Here is an 18,880-nt window from a genome sequence, read left to right as displayed (position 1 = left end):
AAGGTTAGAGTCCAACTACCATTACTAACTAGTAGTATTATACAATTAATATTATTCATGGCAGGATCGTTAGCCAACTACTATTAACTATTAGCAAGGTTGTATAGAACTAGCTTCGGATATTAATGTATTCCACTTCTAAGGATTGTACATAGATAGTTAGGAGCTTTTATTATTTTTTTTAAAAATAAAATTTTCAAAATTCTCTATAAATAAATAAGTTGAAAGATATTAAATAATTTTGATGAATTTATAGTCCGTAAATAAGTTATCAAGAGTAAAAGAGTCATGCAATCATTCTTTTCATAACAAAACATAAAGTCTCATAATATAAAGTTTATAATTCATAAATAAGTTATTAATAATAAAATATTTATGGAATCATTTTTATAACAAATCATAATTTTTATGATACCATATACTCGATCTTTATTTTAAGGAAAGCATGAGATCGTTAATGTCAAACATTCTTTTCATCTTTTATAAAGTTTTAAGCATTAAAAATAATCATTAGTATAAAAACTAGTAAGGAGTGGCAGGATTACAATTACCTCTTTATGTTTTTGCCTTGAAACCTCAAACTCAACCAAGTGAATGACCAAACCTATTCAAAGCTATTTAAACCTAATTAATTCTTATTCAACAATCTTAATGGTGGTTAAACTTCAAGATAGAGAAAAGGAAAATTGGTCGGGTGACAGTGTTTGATTGTCTTGAGTAGGCCAAATCTATGTAACTCAACCAATGAATTCTGAAATAAAAATTTGATCAAGATAAAGATTGTTCGATAAGTACCATCAATGATGGGTTTCAATAATACTTCTCAAAGATCGGGGTGAAGGATAAGGTCAATGGATAGTTGCATCTAATGGCCTAGGTTAGTCTGATCTAGATAATCTAACTAATCAAACTATGAAACAAGTGCTAGACTAGGACATATATAATAAAACAAGAATATTTAATGATGGTGGAGTCTAGATGTGCCTAGCATGGACCGATGGCAAAGGGTTGACATACTATCTGGTATAGATCAGTAATTTTCACTAAGTTGATTTGGATCCATTGTAAAGGGGGATAAGGCCCTTCATTGGGGTCCAGAGGTCAAATGGAGAGAGAAAGAGAGATAAGAGGGAGAAAGAGAAAGAAAAGAGAGAGAAGAAAGAGGAAGGAAGAACGAATGGAGGCATCTTTTGAAAGAGAAGAAGAGGAGGGATATTGATGCTTAAATTTAGCTAGGAGAAGGCTAATGATGGTAATGATGTGTTTCTGTTGGAGATTCAGCTTTCAGTGAATATCATACCAATGATAGCGGCAACTACGATCAGTGCAAAAGAGGGATGAAACCTAAGAAACGACCAAACAAGAGATCTTTGGATTCAACTAAAAATCAAAGGAAGAAGAAGATGGTCATAGATTGGATGGCGGTAATGACAGAATGTGGCACCCCACAGCATCGTAGGGCAACTACCAATGGCCATGAGATAAATAGAAAAAACATCCAAAAGTAAGGTGGAAATAGGAGAGTGGTTCCCACCTTGATTTTCGGTGATTCCTTGATGGAATCCAATCATTAATCAATCAATAGGGAAAGGGAAGGCTTAGGGAAGAAAACAAAAAGGGATTGGGGGCTTTATATATGAGGGTTTTGGCTGTCTGGCAGGCACCATAAACCTAGGTAGTGGCTCTTGAGAAGAATGAGAGAGAGAGAGGGAGAGAGCGGTAGTGATCAGTAATCGTCGATGGTGAGGGTCAAATGGGGAAGGGGTATTATTAAATAGAGGTGGAGGCAATGATTTTTCTAACCTCCGATGGCCTCTAAGAGTCAGACTCCCATAGAAAATTATCAAGGAAAGAGATTCTAATTGGGAGTATTTCTCTAGCTAGCGCATCCAAGGCATGCACTCGATCGAATGTTTTTTTTTTTAATAATTTATGTGGGGGCTTGAGTTGTCTCAAGACTAGGCTGATCAAATAAATCAGGCCACCATACGGTCTTTTCAACTTCTGCTAACTTTTTACTATTTAAATCTATTTGATGACTCTATTATATCATAGATAATCAAATTACATTTAGTTATATGTCTTACCATCTAGCAATATCCTTTCTAGACTACTTATGAAATTTTTGAATTTATCCCTTAACTCTCTTGGCATTTGATAAATTTTCGAATTGATCAAATGGGTGCCCAGTCTCATTACGTTCGGATTTGTTCAAGTTCAAACAAGAAGTTTGAGTCCTTTTCCCCATTATTTTGAATTGTATTATCAAGGCCAAGCCAAAACAAAAGCAGGTCGATGGAAAAAGGAGCCAATTTCAGGGCTCTTATGCAGGTGGCGGGACTTTTGGAATGCTGAACCAATGAGGTTTAGCCCAAAGCCTGGTAGACTTAATTGGGTTTGATTTGTCCAAGCATGACGTATGTGTGGTGCAAACGTGACTTGGAGGGTTTGCCTGAGCCGGTAATCTACAAATAATGACGGAAGATTGCAGAAAGAATTGAGAGTGACCATGTTAACACTCCATTCCACCTCTGCTTCAAGAGGCCAATTAATGTTTCCAAATTTTTTTAGTAAACTCCTTTTCTTTTGATTATGAGAGGACAAAACCAAATTAATTATGCAAAGTAAAGGAATAACAAAAAGCATTGATTGTGTAAGGTTTCAAAAAGTGCAAAGAGATCATGATTATTACAGAAACCTTTGTTTTATTCGAAGGAAACGGATAGGTCCTTTTGGTGTTAAATAGATAAATTATTTCAGAGTGGGATGATTAAATATTATATTATTTGGTACTATATATATATATATATATATGGATGGATGGATGAACATTTATACGCTATGCAACAGTATAGTTGAGCGTCCAGGTACAATAAGAAGTTCATTCACGCATACGCTTTGAACTTCTACGGGGACTACATCAAGGGAAAAGTCAACAAAGTTAGCCATTTCATGCAGACAAGTGGGATTATTTTGAAGTCTGCAGAAAGACAAGATATGTTGGTGAAGGGTAATGGGCGAAGCCAAGACCTATGACAGCTTGAAGAAGTTTCTTTTGGAGCAAAGGAAATAGTGTTGGTTTACATCAAAAAAAAAAAAAAAAAAAAAAGGTAAAGTGTTAGTAGATGTAACCAATGTCTGAAATATAAACAAGAATTAAGTGACCCAAAGTAATCTTTTGTTTTCATAAATCTATAGAAAATAAAGCACCTTGAAGGGGTAAAGCAAACAAAATAATCTAGTCAACAAATTAAAATAAATGGTAAGCAACCTTATAAAGAACTCACCATATGGTTAATATTTTGGAAAGGGTGAGAGAGCGAAGATATACGTCATGTGATTGAAAGAGAAGTTGCTAAAAATAAAGCACAAAACCTCAATTTTTTAATGCTCATATGTATACCAAAAGTCAAGCGTCCAAATGGAACAAGCTATTATTCTATTATATTTTAAAAGTGTGATAAGCTTAATATTCCTGGGAGACCCGAGATCCACTGCAATATGCTATTTGTAGTGTAGAATATCATACCGTATTCGATGGCCACCATCAAGAAATGGACGACTGTTAAACAATATGCACCATATATGAAATGTAAGACTATCTTGTTTGAACTTGATGGTAAGCACCAAGTACTGTATATTCTCTACATTGTAAATCACACACAATAGAGATTTCATACTGTTCTATAAAGCCTTTGCAAAAGAATGGATTAATGTTTGCAATAAATACAAAAATAGAGCCAGAAGCAACTGCTGAAGCTAAGAGAGAGACCTCTACATGAATATTGCGTGCATGTTCATGGTCCCCCCCCCCCTTTTTTTGCTTCTCAAAGCAAATTACACCAATCCACGTATTCTTTTTTTGGTAAACTAATCCACGAATTCTTCAATTACTTAAAGTTTCTCCTCTATCCTCTTAGTACCACTCAATGCTTTTTTCCGCTAGAAAATTAGGCCCATAAATAGGAACATCACTTAATAATAAATCAATCTGGTACATGCCCCCATCAACGAAACTGCAGCGGCGCTTTTGCTTTACGCCTCTTGCCTAATTATCAATTTAATTTAATTAGCAGCAACATTTCCTTCAGCAATAAAATACTGCTTAAAGATTACATCATATTGACATATTTAGTTAGAGAAAGTTAGGTTCCAGAGCGAGGATAAGAATGAGTGGCTTATGTTTAATCGAAGGAGTCACACTCTCCGTCCTTGATCGAATAGAAATATTTCGATCTCCCAAAATCTAATCCAGACTCTTTCGTGGTATTCAAATTCCATTCTAATATGTATCGCAATCATGAACTAAATATATTAGAGAATGTGATTATTCTATTTCCATTCGAATGCTATTGCGGTCAATCCCCATATCGTCTGATCGTCGGGAACGAGCACCTGCAAAAGTAAGTCTGCATTGACCGGAGGCGGCTTCGGCGGAGACCCTCCGACGGTCAAGTCAGAGAGGAGACTAGGCAACAGTGAGAAGAAAACAAGGAGCTTAACGAGAAGGGAAAGAGAAGGAGAGAGAGGGAGCAAGCCTGAGAATTTTTTCGGGGCCTCCAGCACTGTTGCCTTCCCCGATATATATAGTGGAGCGTGGTATGGCGCCGTCATTAATGGCGCGGACAATTGAAGAATTATCAATTCACTGGAGACTGTCAGAGTCACCGTAAAGGCGTCAAATCGCCATGGAGCCATCAAATAATAGGGTTGACAATGTCATAGGCGGGATAATGCCCCTAGGCGGCAGTGCTGCATGCTGTTGTCAGGACTGACAGTCTCTGGCAGTAGTACGACGATTGGAGGAGTCGATCGACCTCAGGTCGGTGGCCAGCTGAGGGGTGTTGGGTGGAGATTCGGATCCCTCCGACGGTCAGTCGGGCACGTCGCGGGAGTCGGGCATCGGACCCCCTGGTGCAGTCGGTCAGGAGGGCGGAAAAGGTCTGTCCGACCGACATATCCTCGATCGGTAGACAGCCGTCGATCGGTCGGTCGGTCGGTAGACAGCCATCGATCGATCGGTCGGTCAGTCGGTCGGTCAGTCGGTCGGTATGCCCGATTATAAGTCGGCATGAGCGGGGTCGGTCGGTATTCTCCAACAGTTGACCCCCTCCACTCCTGAGTCGGATGGCGCGTTGGCCGACGTCTTGTTTGGGCAGTAGCGTCAGGCGAAAAGGAGTGGATCCTCTGTGTATCAAGTTCCGACCGTACCGTGGGTTGATATGATGTCAGGCGTCTCATGAATGCCGGGCGATTCGCTGGCGTCAGATGTCCAGTCGGTGTCAGACATCTCGTTGGTGTCAGATGTCCTGTCCCGTCGGCGTCAGGCGTCCTGTCGGCGTCAGGTGTCATGTCGGTGTCAGACGTCTCGTCCCATTGGGAAGGAGAACCGTCGTTCCCGCCGCCCCTTCGGGGATACGAAACGTCACGGCCTCTGTGCCACGTGGCATGTGGCCATTGGGACGGGTCCGTTGGAGCGGATTGAGGTGACGTGGCTCGATCTGAGGATGGGTGCGTCGAACCGTCGGGCCGACGGACGGCCCGAATGATGCCATGTGGCGAGATCTGGGGACTCCTCGTTGGTCGTGCCTTCATCTCGACCGTCGGGGGGTACTATATATACAGGGTCGCCCATATTCAGTTTTACCCCCCCTCACTTTGCTGTCGAGACTCTGCCCGCGTAATCCCTCATTCCAGGTACTCTTCTTCGCTTCCTTTCTCCTTGGGGGTTCTCTCTTCTCCTTCTGAGGGCCACCACCGCTTTCACCGTCTTCTCCTTTGCTTTCTCGCAATCTGCTCCTTCTTCTTCTTTTGTTTTAATCCATGGCCAGAACATCCCTCCGAGGAAGTCGGTCGGGAGAGCCGACTGACGACACTCGGTCGACCCCGGAGATGGAGGTCTCTTCACTTTCGGGGCCGAACGTCAATCGGCTCTGGGAGCAATATCGCATCTTGGGGCAGTTTCAGCTGTTCGCCCCTGGTGCCGACGGTCGGGTTAATAGCCCGCCCGAGGGCCAGGTGGCCTTCTACGTTGAGGACCTCCGGGCCGGCCTTCGCTTCCCGATCCCGGAGTTCGTCCGAAACGTGCTTAACTATTACAGGCTGTGTCCGACGTAACTCGCGTCGAACTCAGTTCGACTAATAGTCAGTTTTGCTCTTCTGTGTCAGCTTTTGCCGACTGATCCTCGGATCTCTCTCTTCCGAGCTTTCTTCATCCTCCGACCCCACCCTAAAGCCCGAGGGTGGTGGTACTTCAATCCTCGGAAGGGGCTCTCTTTCATTACTGGTCTTCCGTCGTCTATTCACGGATGGAAGAGCCAGTTCTTCTTCGCATCCTCTTCCACTCCTTGGGGGTTCCCTGTCCGTTGGGGGAATCTCCGAACCGAGCCGAACGAGAACAGTCGGGTGGAAGCTGAGGATCGGAAGACTTCCATCGGCTGAAGGACATCTCAGTGCCGAAGCAGAGGGAGCTCGTCACCGAGCAGGCCCTGTACGACGCCGGCCTCAGCCCGGTCCGTCGCTTAGGTCGGTTCTCCATTTTTTCTCCTTTTTCTTCTTTTTGTCCTTTCTCTACGGTGCTGACCGCCTGTCGTTATTTGCAGATATGCCGTCGAGATCAAGACTGACGCAGCCGACGTACGTCAGTACGCTGTTCGGAAGAGGCCGGCGCAAGGGGCCGGGCCGTCGCGGCCTCCCAAGAGGCCCCATGTAGCTCCGTCGAGCGAACCGACTGGGTCGAGGGCAGAGCCCGTCATCGCACTGTCGGCACCGACAGTGCTTGTCGAAGTCCCATCCGAGGGACCGTCGGGCGAGGGCGCCGCCTCGCCCGAAAGAAGGGCGGCCGATGAGTCGGTCGATGGCGCACCGGCTGCTCAGCCGCAGAGGAGGATCGGGAGGAGGTGCACGAGCCCGAGCGACCCACGCCCGCTGCTGCCGTACCGTCGGTCGAGACTCGGTCGGGCTCAAGCTTGCCGTCCATCTCCGATGTCAGGGCCTGGGCGTCCGGCCGAGGGAAGGCCCCTATGGCGTCGGGCGACGAAGGACGGTCGGCCGGCGGTGGAGGATCGACCGACTTCCCACTTTCCGAAGGTGCATCGGGCCTGGCCAACCATGACTTGGCCAGGAGGATGTGCCAGGCGCTCCTCCTTCCCGTCGACATCGAGGCGATGAAGAACCAGCGTGTCTCTGACATGCTGTCTTCGTTCTACCCGATGATGATCCGGGTAAGTCCCTCTTTCCTTCGTTTCCAACGTGGTTTCCGTAAGCTCGGTCTCCTGACGGTCGGTTTTATTTTGTGCAGCTGGTTTACAACATATTCGAGCTAGAGGCTGGATACCGAAGTTCGGCGACATGCGGCGGCTTGGAGAGACAAGGTCGCGGCCGTTGAAGCCGACAAGGTCGTCCTGGTCGACCAGCTGCAACAGTCGGTCGAACGGGAGGGCCGACTTGAGGGGGAGGTCTCCCGACTCACGGAGGAGGTCTCCCGACTCAAGGGGCCTTGGCGACATCGGAGTCGGAGCTGCAGTCGACCTGGGACGATGCGAAGAAGAAGTCCCGACCGTCCGTCGGCTTCGGCACGAGCGGGACAGCTTCGCCAAGGGCTGGAGGCCGACCACGAGCAGCTCCGAGTAAGCCTCGAAAATCTGCTAAGCCGAGGAAGGTCTATCCGTCGCCCAGGCCGACGCAGACATCGCGAGGGCAGAAGCGGAGTCGGCGAAGGAGGCCATGGGTCGGGCCGTCGAAGACTTCGTGACTCGGAAGAGTACCGAGAAGAGCTTCTGGAGAGCGGCTTCCTTTCGTACCGGGTCGGGTACGAGGACGATCGGGAAGCCGTTCGAAGCCTGTACCCGGAGCTTGATCTCAGCAGCATTGTTCTGCCAGAGTCGGAGGCCCCAACTGCGGAGGAGACGGCCGACCCAGCATCGGAAGGCCTCACCACTAGGGCGGAAGCCGAAGAAGACGCAGAGCGAGCTACCGAAGATCAGACGGCCCTGACTGCTGAAGCCGGAGCGGTTCGCCGACCGTCCCCGTCGTTATCCATGGAGGAGGCTGACTCTAGGACTAGTCGGTCTTTTGTTTTTGTTTTTCTTTTGCTCCGGCTTGTATTCGGGCTTTGGCCCAGCTTTGTAAGCTTATTTTGATCTTCAATGAAATCAAAGTTAAAGTTTTGGACTTGAACCTTCTTCCTCCGTGTGTCCTTCTTTTTTCATGTGTTGTGGAATGCATTTGAACACGTAAGTTGCTAACCCATATAAATCAGTTAGGACGTTCGATAATTCTTGCCGCCACGAAGGTAGAACAAGTTCCGACCTTGGATCGGCCTTTCGATGGTCGAGGGCCTAAGTCGGGCATCCTTCGCCCGGCTGTGAGTCGGGCCTTCGCCGACTGTGAGTCGGGCTCCTTGTCGAGCCGAAAGCCGATCGACCGTCGGATAAGACTTGGCAGTCGGATCTCTTTCGACACATTCAGTCGGATGTCATTCGGTGCGTTTAGTCGGGGGAGCGATGATAAGTTGGATCCCGATACCCTAATATCGGGTACTTACGCTGCGCCACGTGATATACGGTGGTAAGCCGAATATCTTCCGATCGATCGTAGCTCGGTCGGTGAGTCATGAATGTGATAGTGGTCGCTTCGTGTGATAGACGGTGGTAAGCCGAATATCCTTGGACCGCCGTAGCTCGGTCGGTAAGTCGCGACAGCGGTCGTGCAGGCATTTTGCCTTTCTTTGGTCGGGACCCAGTCGGCAATTAGCCGATCGTTTGGCTCGAAATTTCGATCGTGGAAGGAGTGTTAACTCCCGTTGTCATGGACGGTTCGGCCCTCGTGAGCATCGATACATCGTCGGCGATCGGGCCATCGGTTCCATGTGGACATTAAGTCTGAGTCGGGACATCGGGACTCGTCCTTCTTGGCGAGCGCCGATCATCAGTCGAAGAGTTAAAACTCTGAAATTTGAAACTGGATTTGTATTCCGAATGAACAGGCACAAAGTTCATTGGTGATACAACTTCAGGTTGTCAGCATTCCAGGTCCGGGGAATGGGTTTCCCTTCCAGAGTTTCCAGTCGGTAAGCCCTTGGTCCGTAGGTGTCCGCTACCACATAGGGCCCTTCCCAATTCAGAGCTAGCTTCCCTTGGTCTAGAGGCTTCGAGACTTCTGCCTTTCTTAGGACTAGGTCCCCAGGCCTGAAAAGCTTTGGCTTGACCTTGGTGTTGTAATATCGGGCTACTCTCTGCGGTATGAAGCCATGCGAAGTTGAGCCTCGCTCCGAAGCTCGGGGAGGAGGTCTAGGTCGGCTCTCCGGCAATCAGAGTTGTTCGACTCTTGATACTGCTCGACCCTAGTTGATGGCAGCCCGATCTCGAGCGGTATCATTGCCTCTGTCCCATGGCCAAGCTGAAAGGCGACTCCCCGGTCGGAACACGGGGGGTCGTTCGGTAAGCCCACAGGATGGAGTTCAATTCGTCGACCCAGAGGCCTTTGGCTTCATTCAGTCGGGTTTTGAGCCCGTGTAGTATGGTCCGGTTGATCACCTCGACTTCGCCATTGGACTGTGGGTGCCCGACTGAAGTCAGTCGGTGCGTGATGTGAAACCTCGCACAGAAGTCTCTGAAGTCTTGGTTGTCGAATTGTCGTCCATTGTCGGTGATAATGGTATGCGGCAATCCGAACCTGAAGATGATGGACTTCTGAACGAAGTCCTCCATCTTGCGCTCGGTAATCTGTGCCAGGGGCTCGGCTTCCACCCATTTGGTGAAGTAGTCGATAGCAATGACTATGAACTTCCTTTGGCCCGATGCGGAGGGAAGGGACCGAGAATGTCGACTCCCCACTGAGCGAAGGGCCATGGGGCGACGACAGGAGTGATTTGGCTGGCTGGTCGGTGTTGTACGTTGGCGTACTTCTGGCATGATTCGTACTTCCGGACCAACTCAGCCGCATCCTTCCTCATGGTGGGCCAGTAGTAACCCTGCCGCAGGACCTTGTAGGCTAAGGATTTGCCCCCAAGTGACTCCCGCAGATTCCTTCGTGCACTTCTCTGAGTGCGTAATCTGCGTCGGTCGGTCCCAAGCACCTGAGCAAGGGAAGGGAGAACGATCTTTTGTAGAGTCGGCCATCCATGATCACATATTGGGAGGCCGACCATCGGAGCCGCCTGGCCTCCGCGGGATCTTCAGGGCTGATCCCGTCGGTCAGGTACCGAACAATCGGATCCATCCAGCTTGGTTCGGTCGTCAGTTGTAGCACCTCCTCGACCTTGTCGATACTCGGCTGCTCGAGATTCTCCACGAACGTCCGGCCCAAAGAGTCGAAAGTCGAGGTCGCCAGCTGGAGAGTACGTCGGCCCGGACGTTCTCCGACCTGGGGATGTGGGAGATTTCAAAATACCCGAGGCGCGTCACGTGATCCTTCACTTTCTGAAGATATTTTGCCATGGCTGGATCTCGCACCTCGAATTCGCCTTTGACCTGCCCCACGATCAGCTGAGAATCGGAGAATGCCCTGAGGCTGACGATCCCAAGCTCCCTTGCCATCCTCAAGCCGGCGAGGAGCGCTTCGTACTCGGCTTGGTTATTGGAGGCTTTGAAGTCGAATCGGAGGGCGTACTCGGTGACTACCCCATCCGAGTTGGTGAGCAGGAACCCAGCCCCGCTCCCTTGAGCGTTTGAAGCTCCGTCGATGTGCAGTACCCAGGTGGAGACCGGTCAGGCTCGGAGACCGCGTCTCGTCCGGGGTCCACGTCTTCCGACCCTCGGTCGGTCGTCGGGCATTCTGCGATGAAGTCGGCCAGGACCTGGGCCTTTAAGGCAGGTCGCGGTCGGTACTGTATGTCGAACTCGCTGAGCTTCATCGTCCACTTTGCCAGTCGTCCCGATGTGTCAGGTCGGCGCAGTATCGCCCTCAGGGGCTGGTTGGTGAGAACCACAATGGCATGCGCCTGGAAGTATGGGCGGAGTCGCTGTGCGGAGACGGTCAGGGCGAAAATCATCTTTTCTGTCTCCGAATATCGAGCTTCAGCACCGCGGAGCACTTTGCTGGTGTAGTAGATAGGTTGATGGGTTCGGCTCTCGTTTTCTCTGACGAGCACCGAACTGACCGCCTCGGCGGAGGTGGCCAAATAGAGATACAATATCTCCCCGACCTCCGACTTCACAAGCAACGGTGGGGAAGCCAAGTACCTCTTCAGATCCTCGAAGGCCCGTTGGCACTCATCCGACCAAGAGAAGCCCTTCGCCTGCCTCAGAGTCTTGAAGAACGAGAGGCACCTTTCAGCCGATCGAGAGATGAATCGGCTGAGAGCGATGATTTTTCCATTCAACTACTGGACTTCCTTCTTGGTGTTCGGGTGGCGCACGTCGATGATGGCCTTGATTTTCTCGGGGTTGGCCTCGATTCCCGTTGCGAGATGAGGAACCCGAGGAACTTCCCCGAGGTTACTCCGAAGGTGCACTTAGTCGGGTTCAGCTTCATCCGGTGTCGTCGTAGAGTGCGGAAGGTTTCTTCGAGATCCCGGACATGATCTGAATCTGCGCACTTTTTACCAGCATGTCGTCGACATATACTTCCATGTTGCGCCCGATCTGGTCTTTGAAGATCTTGTTGACAAGTCGTTGGTAGGTGGCGCCGGCATTCTTCAGCCCGAAGGGCATTACTCGGTAGCAGTAGAGGCCCTTGGGGGTCACGAAGGCAGTGTGCTCCTCATCTTCGGACGCCATCCGATCTGGTTGTACCCGACGAAGGCGTCCATGAAGCTGAGCAGTCGAAATTCGGACGTCGCATCCACCAGCTGGTCGATCTTTGGAAGTGGAAAGCTGTCCTTCGGACAGACCCGATTCAAGTCGGTGTAGTCGATACAAATCCTCCACTTCCGTTGGCTTTCTTGACCATGACAACATTGGTGAGCCAATCGGGATATGTAGTTTCTCTGATGAAGCCTGCCTCGAGTAGCTTATCCACTTCTTCATCGATGGCCTTCTGTCTTTCAGGAGCAAAAGACCTTTTCTTCTGTCTCACCGGCCTCATCGTCGGGTCGATGTTGAGTTGGTGCGTTATTGTCTCCGGGGGGATGCCCGACATATCTGCTGCCGACCAAAAAATATGTCGGCGTTGGCCTTCAGCAGCTCGCCAACCGTTGTCGTTCTGGGTCGGGTAGTTGAGACCCGACCCATACCTTTCGGTCGGGGCTCTCCGCTATCGGGATTGACACGAGCTGTTCGGCCGGTGAGCCCCGTTCTTCCTCCTCTCGTTGGTCTAGTTTGTCGATCGTCAGGGAGCCCTTCAACTCATCGCTTTGAGCGAAGATCTGAAAGCATCGACGAGCGAGCTGTTGGTCTCCGCGCATCTCTCCGACTCCATTTTTGGTCGAAAATCGAACCAAGAGATGGTACGTCGAGACAATCGCCTTGAGGGCGTTTAGTCCGGGTCTTCCAAGTATGGCGTTGTAGGCCGAAGGCACTTGGACGATCGCAAAAGTCAAATGGACCGTGCTTTGTCGTGGTTCGGTGCCGACCGTCACGGGCAGGGTAACCTCTCCTTCCGTCGCGACGGCATCCCCGGCGAAGCCTATCAAGGGCGTAGGGACCCTCTTGAGTCGGTCGGTTGATAGTCGCATCCGGAAGAAGGTCGAGTAAAACAAAACGTTCGTTGAACTTCCATTATCTACAAAAATTTTTTTACATCATAGTTCGCTATTGTCGCGAGACAACAACAGCGTCGTCGTGGGGAGTTTGGATGCCCCAAACATCTTCTTCCGTAAAGGTAATTACGTCGTCCGGGCGCAGCCTCTTCATCGGCTCCCCTCCAGCAGACGTCCCCGGGCCAATCGTTTGGAAATCATATTGATGACCCCGGCCGTTGGCTGATTAGTCGTCGCTTTTTCAGTCGGCTGGGGTCGTCGATCGGCGACTGGTTGAGTCGGCGGGTTCCTCTGAAATTTATCGAGATACCCTCGATGGATGAGAGCTTCGATCTCATCCTTAAGCTGGATGCATTGCTCGGTATTGTGGCCGTGGCCCGATGGAATCGGCAGTACTTCCGTCGGTCGAGGCCTTTTGCCTTCAAGGTGGAGGCCGTCGCAGGTACTCTTCCCCCTCGATCTCCATCAGAATCTGCGCACGGGAGCAGAGAGAGGAGTGTAGGAGTCATACCTGGGGCATGTCGGCCTTGGAGTCTGCCGTCGGGGCGACTTCTGGTTTCGTCGTGGGGGTGAGACCCGACCGTCGGTCGGGGGCCTGCTAGGTTCGGTAGGGTCCCGACCCTTTCTTCACTTTTCCTTCGGGCCCTTGAATTCGTCAGCACCGGTCGGAGGCTCCTTCGTCCGCGCGCATGTACTTGTACGCGCGCTCCAATAGTTCGGCATACGTCCGGGGGAGGGTCTTGTCCAGGGAGTAAGTGAACCAGGACGCCCTCAGCCCCCGTTTCATGGCCGAGATAGCCATGTCTTCATTGAGGTCCCGGACCTCAAGCGTGGCCGCGTTGAATCGCGTCACGAAATGTCGGAGCATCTCGTTTTCTCCCTGTTTGAGGGAGAAAAGGCTGTCCGACGTTCGCGGCGGCTTCCGGCTGGTGCTGAAGTGAGCCACGAAAGAGTGCTCGAGCTGCCCGAAGGAGTGGATACTTTCCGATCGAAGACGGAGTACCAGGCCCTGGCAGCTTTGCGGAGCGTGGCGGGGAAGCCGATGCAAAAGAGAGCGTCGGTTGCCCCTTGAATCGTCATGAGAGCTTTGTAGCTCTCCAGGTGGTCGATTGGGTCGGTGGAGCCGTCGTAGGCTCCACATGCGGCATCTTGAACCGACTGGAGATCGGTTCGTCGAGGATGAGTCGGGAGAGAGGTTGGGCGGTCTAGAAGTCGATGTCGTTTGAAGACTTCTGCCCGTCCACCTGCAGCTGTGCGAGCCGACGGTCGATTTTCTCGAACCTGCGTTCGTAGTCGTCTGTCCGTCGGTGCTGGGAGACCCCAGGAGTGGAGTCTCCGGAAGATTCGAGAGAGAGGCGGATGGCGTTCGTGGGCGTTTCTCCTTCCTTGCTCGTTCTAGCTGGGAGGGAGAATGCCGTCGGGACCGGGGGCGTCGTGCCCGGCCGCCCTCCTCCTCTCTGTAGGAGCGCTGTGGCAGGTGCTCCTGCGGAGGCGACGGAGATCGACGCGGGCGTCGGCGGCTGCTCCTGGAGGGCATCGGACGTGCCGCCGGCTGCCCGGCCGGTGATGGCGGCAGCTGGACCGGCTGTTGCTGAAGGCTTTTGACCGCGTCCGTCAGCACGGTCATCTGCCGCACGATCGCTGATTTGCGCCTCCGTGGTCACCGCGGGGTGGGAGAGCTGGGTTCCGCCGCGGAGGGTGGAGGAGAGGCCTCTTCCCGACGGGAAGAGCGCCTCGCCGATCCAGTGACCCTCGATCGCTGAGCTCTTGTCTTTGTCATCTTGAATTCCGTGGGGGTTATATCCCTGGTGCTGTCAATGAAGCACTAACTTGTCACTATGAGCGTTGCTCTCCTCCCCCTACCTGGCGCGCCAATCTGTTGCGGCCAATCCCCTCGTCGCCTGGTCGCCGGGAACGAGCGCCTGCAAAAGAAAGTCCGCACTGACCGGAGGCGGCTCCGGCGGGGACCCTCCGACGGTCAAGTCAGAGAGGAGACTAGGCAACAGTGAGAAGAAAACAAGGAGCTCAACGAGAGAGGGAAAGGAGAGAGAGGGAGCAAGCCAGAGTTTTGAAGGGCCTCCAGCACTGTTGCCTTCCCCGATATATATAGTGGAGCGTGGTATGGCGCCGTCATTAATGGCGCGGACAATTGAAGAATTGTCAATTCACTGTAGACTGTCAAAGTCGCCGTAAAGGTGTCAAATCGCCGTGGGGCCGTCAAATCACTAGGGTTGACAATGCCATAGGCGGGATAATGCCCCTAGGCGGCAGTGCCGCATGCTGTTGTCAGGACTGACAGTCTCTGGCAGTAGTACGCGATTGGAGGAGTCGACCGACCTTAGGTCGGTGGTCAGCTGAGGGGCGTCGGGTGGAGATTCGGACCCTCCGACGGTCAGTCGGGCACGTCGCGGGAGTCGGGCATCGGACCCCTGGTGCAGTCGGTCAGGAGGGCGGAAAAGGTCTGTCCGACCGACATATCCTCGGTCGGTAGACAGCCGTCGATCGGTCGGTCGGTAGACAGCCATCGATCGGTCGGTCGGTCGTGTATGCCCGATTATAAGTCGGCATGAGCGGGTCGGTCGGTATTCCCCAACAAATGCATTTCTATTTCAAATTTGATTTTGCTTGTGAACCAAACACACGTTAATATCGGTCCACAGTGAAACAATCAAGAAGAGCCCAGGCATCAATTGTGGAATTTTCATAGGTGATCTGGCAAAGCGAGAATTAGCGGCTGTCAAGCATGGAGTTTTCTTACCAGAAAAAAAAAAAAAGCATGGAGTTTTGTTCGGCCTCTAATTTTGTGGTAGTAATCTATTTTTCCATAGCGGTGTGGGCTGTGGCCTTATTATTGTAGGAGCCGTCCTTGGTGGGGGGGCACAATCCCTCGTGCTAGTTAGCCGTACGATAAAGCCTCACATCCATTGCCCACTAAAGGAATTAATAAATCTGTTTTCCTTTTGACTGCCGAATGTAGCATGTCAGTATTGTAAGCCATTGCCACATTAATTAGAAGCTCCGAGGGGACAGGGGAGCAGCTTCAAAGAGAAACAGTACACTTGAAAAAAAAAAAAAAAGGAAAGAAAAGAAAAAGAGGGGAAGAATCATTACACTTGATTCATCTCAATGCATAACTTTCCATTCCTGCTCATCTCATTGATAATAACAACACTTTTCACTAGAAAAGAAGAGCCAGGAAGAAATGCTCCTAAACTACTCTAATTCATCACTAAGTAATTGGACCACAAAAACATCCCAAACTTTGAAGCTACAACCATCATCATATAACATGTACATAGAGTGGATCACACTCATCAGTGTCATAACCAGAATCATCAAATAGCTTAGAACCCTCGCACTCAAAAAATTTGATCCCCAAACCCTTCTTCATAACCTCCTCATCAGCCTCAAAACCAATACAATCCTTGACACTGAATCTCTCCAATTCTTTACATCCATCCATAAGCATCAACAACTGCTCCTTGGGCAGGTAAGACTTGTCAAAACACAAGTACTTCACCTTTGGAAGGAGCCTGACAATAGCTAATGCATCATCCTTCTTGATGGACCCAAGCATCCTCAGGCCGACAAATTCTCGCAGTTAAGACTGATTTGTGCGACCATCTCCAAGAACGAAGCTGGCTTCGATTGGATCTCGAGCAATTCGAGCTCCTTCCATTTCGCTACGAGCTCAGGAATGTGCACCTCATCTTCCAACAACAAGTTTGGCATGACAACCTTCTTTAGCCCTGGACATCTGCTAACAAACAGTTCATAACACTTTTTAAGTACTCCTCCATCACAGAATCTAATCCTGATGACAGACAGCAAGAAAGAAGACTACTTACTCGGATGAAGCATAGAACAAGTCATGCATCGACGCACCGAAGAGCAGAGGGAATCGGAGCTCGATGGCCGATCCATGGCTCCGCATGGCGACCAGTCTCATGAAGCCAGTGAAGGAAAAATGGTGCACAGAGTAGTGCATCATGAATCTCTTTGTGAATTTGCTCCAGGGCATGAAATCCAATGGCTCCAAGTCGAGCACTCTCCAGCAGAGGGGATCGAGGGAGGCTTGATGCCAGGACTTGCACACGAAGGGCACGCCGATGGTCAGTCCTCGAGGCCGAGCCTTTGGAAGATGTTAACCAGGCAATCCATGTCCATCTCCTCCCATCCCTTCTTATTCTTCATAGCCGCTCTCAGAATCCTCCCTTGTGTGGACTTTGGACCTGAGGATACACAAGGTCTATTGGGCCATTTATACAAACAGGGGAGGATCGGTGGGGTTAGCTGCACCACCAAGGAAACTGGCTGGCTTTGATAGGGAAGTGAGAGGTACAGGTGGATTCTTGAGATTGGCGTTGCACGAATTCGGGGTGGTTGCACGTCGGAAGTGGGCAATGAGGGGCGCGCGTAGGTGTGAATTTGACGCCAATGGGAGAAGCGTGATGCCGGCCGGAGCTCGTGCGGGCGGTGTGATACTGTGGTGTGTATTCTAGAGATTAGAGGGTGACGAACATCTATGTCCGGTGGAGCAACCTTATTGCTCGTATTAATCTTTGTGATGAAAGTCCACGTCAGATGTTACCAAAAAAACCAAAGTCCACGTCAGTGTACGACACATTAGGACGCCACATCCTCCTCCGCCAGTCAGCCGGAGGTTATACCAAACAATTCTCTGACTAAAATTCACTTATCCAGAAATCCTCTATTTGTCCCTTTTTTTTATTTTTATTTTTATTTTTTTTGTTTTGCTTTTAAATGCAAGAAACCATCTGAAATGTGGCATATGCAATATAGATATATTTTATTTAATAAAAATATAAAAAATAATTTAAATAATTGGTGGTGTTCTTACTTGAGCCTTGATTCTTATGCTTAAAATTTAAATATTCAAGTGAGATAAGGAAAGGAAATTGGGAAAGGATGGGGTGGAAACACAAATAGTATTTTGTTTTTCGATGGTAAAAATAGAAATATGATTGTAGGGCCCACCCACAGATATAATTACTTTTTTGTTTCTTCCAGAAATATATTATGCTAGTTGTTTTGCTTAAAATCAGCGGGAATGACACAAGTAGTATGACCGCAAAGTTTGCCTTAGCCATATCCAAAACTATTTAAAATTCTGCCATCTAAATCTATTCCAAATTTGATTATAAATTTGTCCAAAAATTTCAAATTCATCCAATCAAAAAATTATAAATTCATCAATAGCATTAATCTTTACCTAGCCCTAATCAAGTTAAATCTAACCCAATTCATTTTCGGCAATCCACAAATCATGTCAGGATTTTAAATTGGACATAATTTGGAAATCAGATCATGTTTGGATTTTATAATATCTAATTCATTCCAACCCGACTCGATTCATATAATATCCAAATTTAATCAAGGTGAATAAAAAATTAACCTTACCTAACCTAAATTGGACCAGACCTAGCCAATCCTAAAACCCAGATATTGTAGGGCCCCTTCTCCTTCTTCATTTCCTTAGATATCTTTCCAACTCGTCGGATATTTTTTTTTTTAACTAATTCCTTCCCATTCATCTCAATAATCTCATTTTTCTCATCTAATTTTTTTTAATTATGTTAATATAAAGTATATCAATACCTATTTTTAAAAATTATAATATGTGAAGTTGTACCTTAAGGATGATCATTTTTTGGGATCAAATTTAAAAAATAAAATTCATATTTTATATTTAATTTTAATTATTATTTTTTATTTATAGATAATAGTTAAATATTTGACTTGAACTATAGACCGATTAATCTAATCCTAACCTAGATATCATATTCAGTCCAACCCAACTCGAATGATCTGTGAGGTCTGAAATTATTTCCATATACTCAATCTGACCTATTGTGATCAACAAATGACTTAGGTCCGGGTCAAAATCAAGACCTAAGAATGAAATTGGGTTAAATTGAGGTCAACCATGCCCGAGTCTGATCCAATCCATTTGCAGCCACAGATTTTACTCATTTTCATACTTGAATTCCTAACTTCCCTTCCATGAGATATAGAAGTTTTATTTGGCACATCCATATCTAAATTTTAGATTTATATAGATGAATAATGATCCAAATGACAAAGCACAAGTTCAAGTATCACTATCATAAAACTGCATTAGTTTCAAATTAGTGACAAGGGAACCACAAAACTAGGTGGTGAAACTTGTACACAAATTTTTCAAGGGACAAGATGTTACTAGAACAATGGGATTTTTCT

The 18,880-nt window shown here is 48.7% G+C and overlaps 1 pseudogene; it reads right to left on the bottom strand.

Moving 5' to 3' along the window:
* Positions 1–15,737: 15,737 nt before the first annotated feature.
* Positions 15,738–16,834, bottom strand: LOC140855407 (F-box/LRR-repeat protein At3g48880-like; annotated as a pseudogene).
* Between the last annotated feature and the right edge of the window lie 2,046 nt (positions 16,835–18,880).

Source organism: Elaeis guineensis, chromosome 2 (genome assembly GCF_000442705.2).
Source record: "Elaeis guineensis isolate ETL-2024a chromosome 2, EG11, whole genome shotgun sequence".
NCBI classification, from domain to species: domain Eukaryota; kingdom Viridiplantae; phylum Streptophyta; class Magnoliopsida; order Arecales; family Arecaceae; genus Elaeis; species Elaeis guineensis.
The sequence above is the reverse complement of the archived record's forward strand: the minus strand, read 5'-3'. Positions and strand labels throughout refer to the sequence as shown.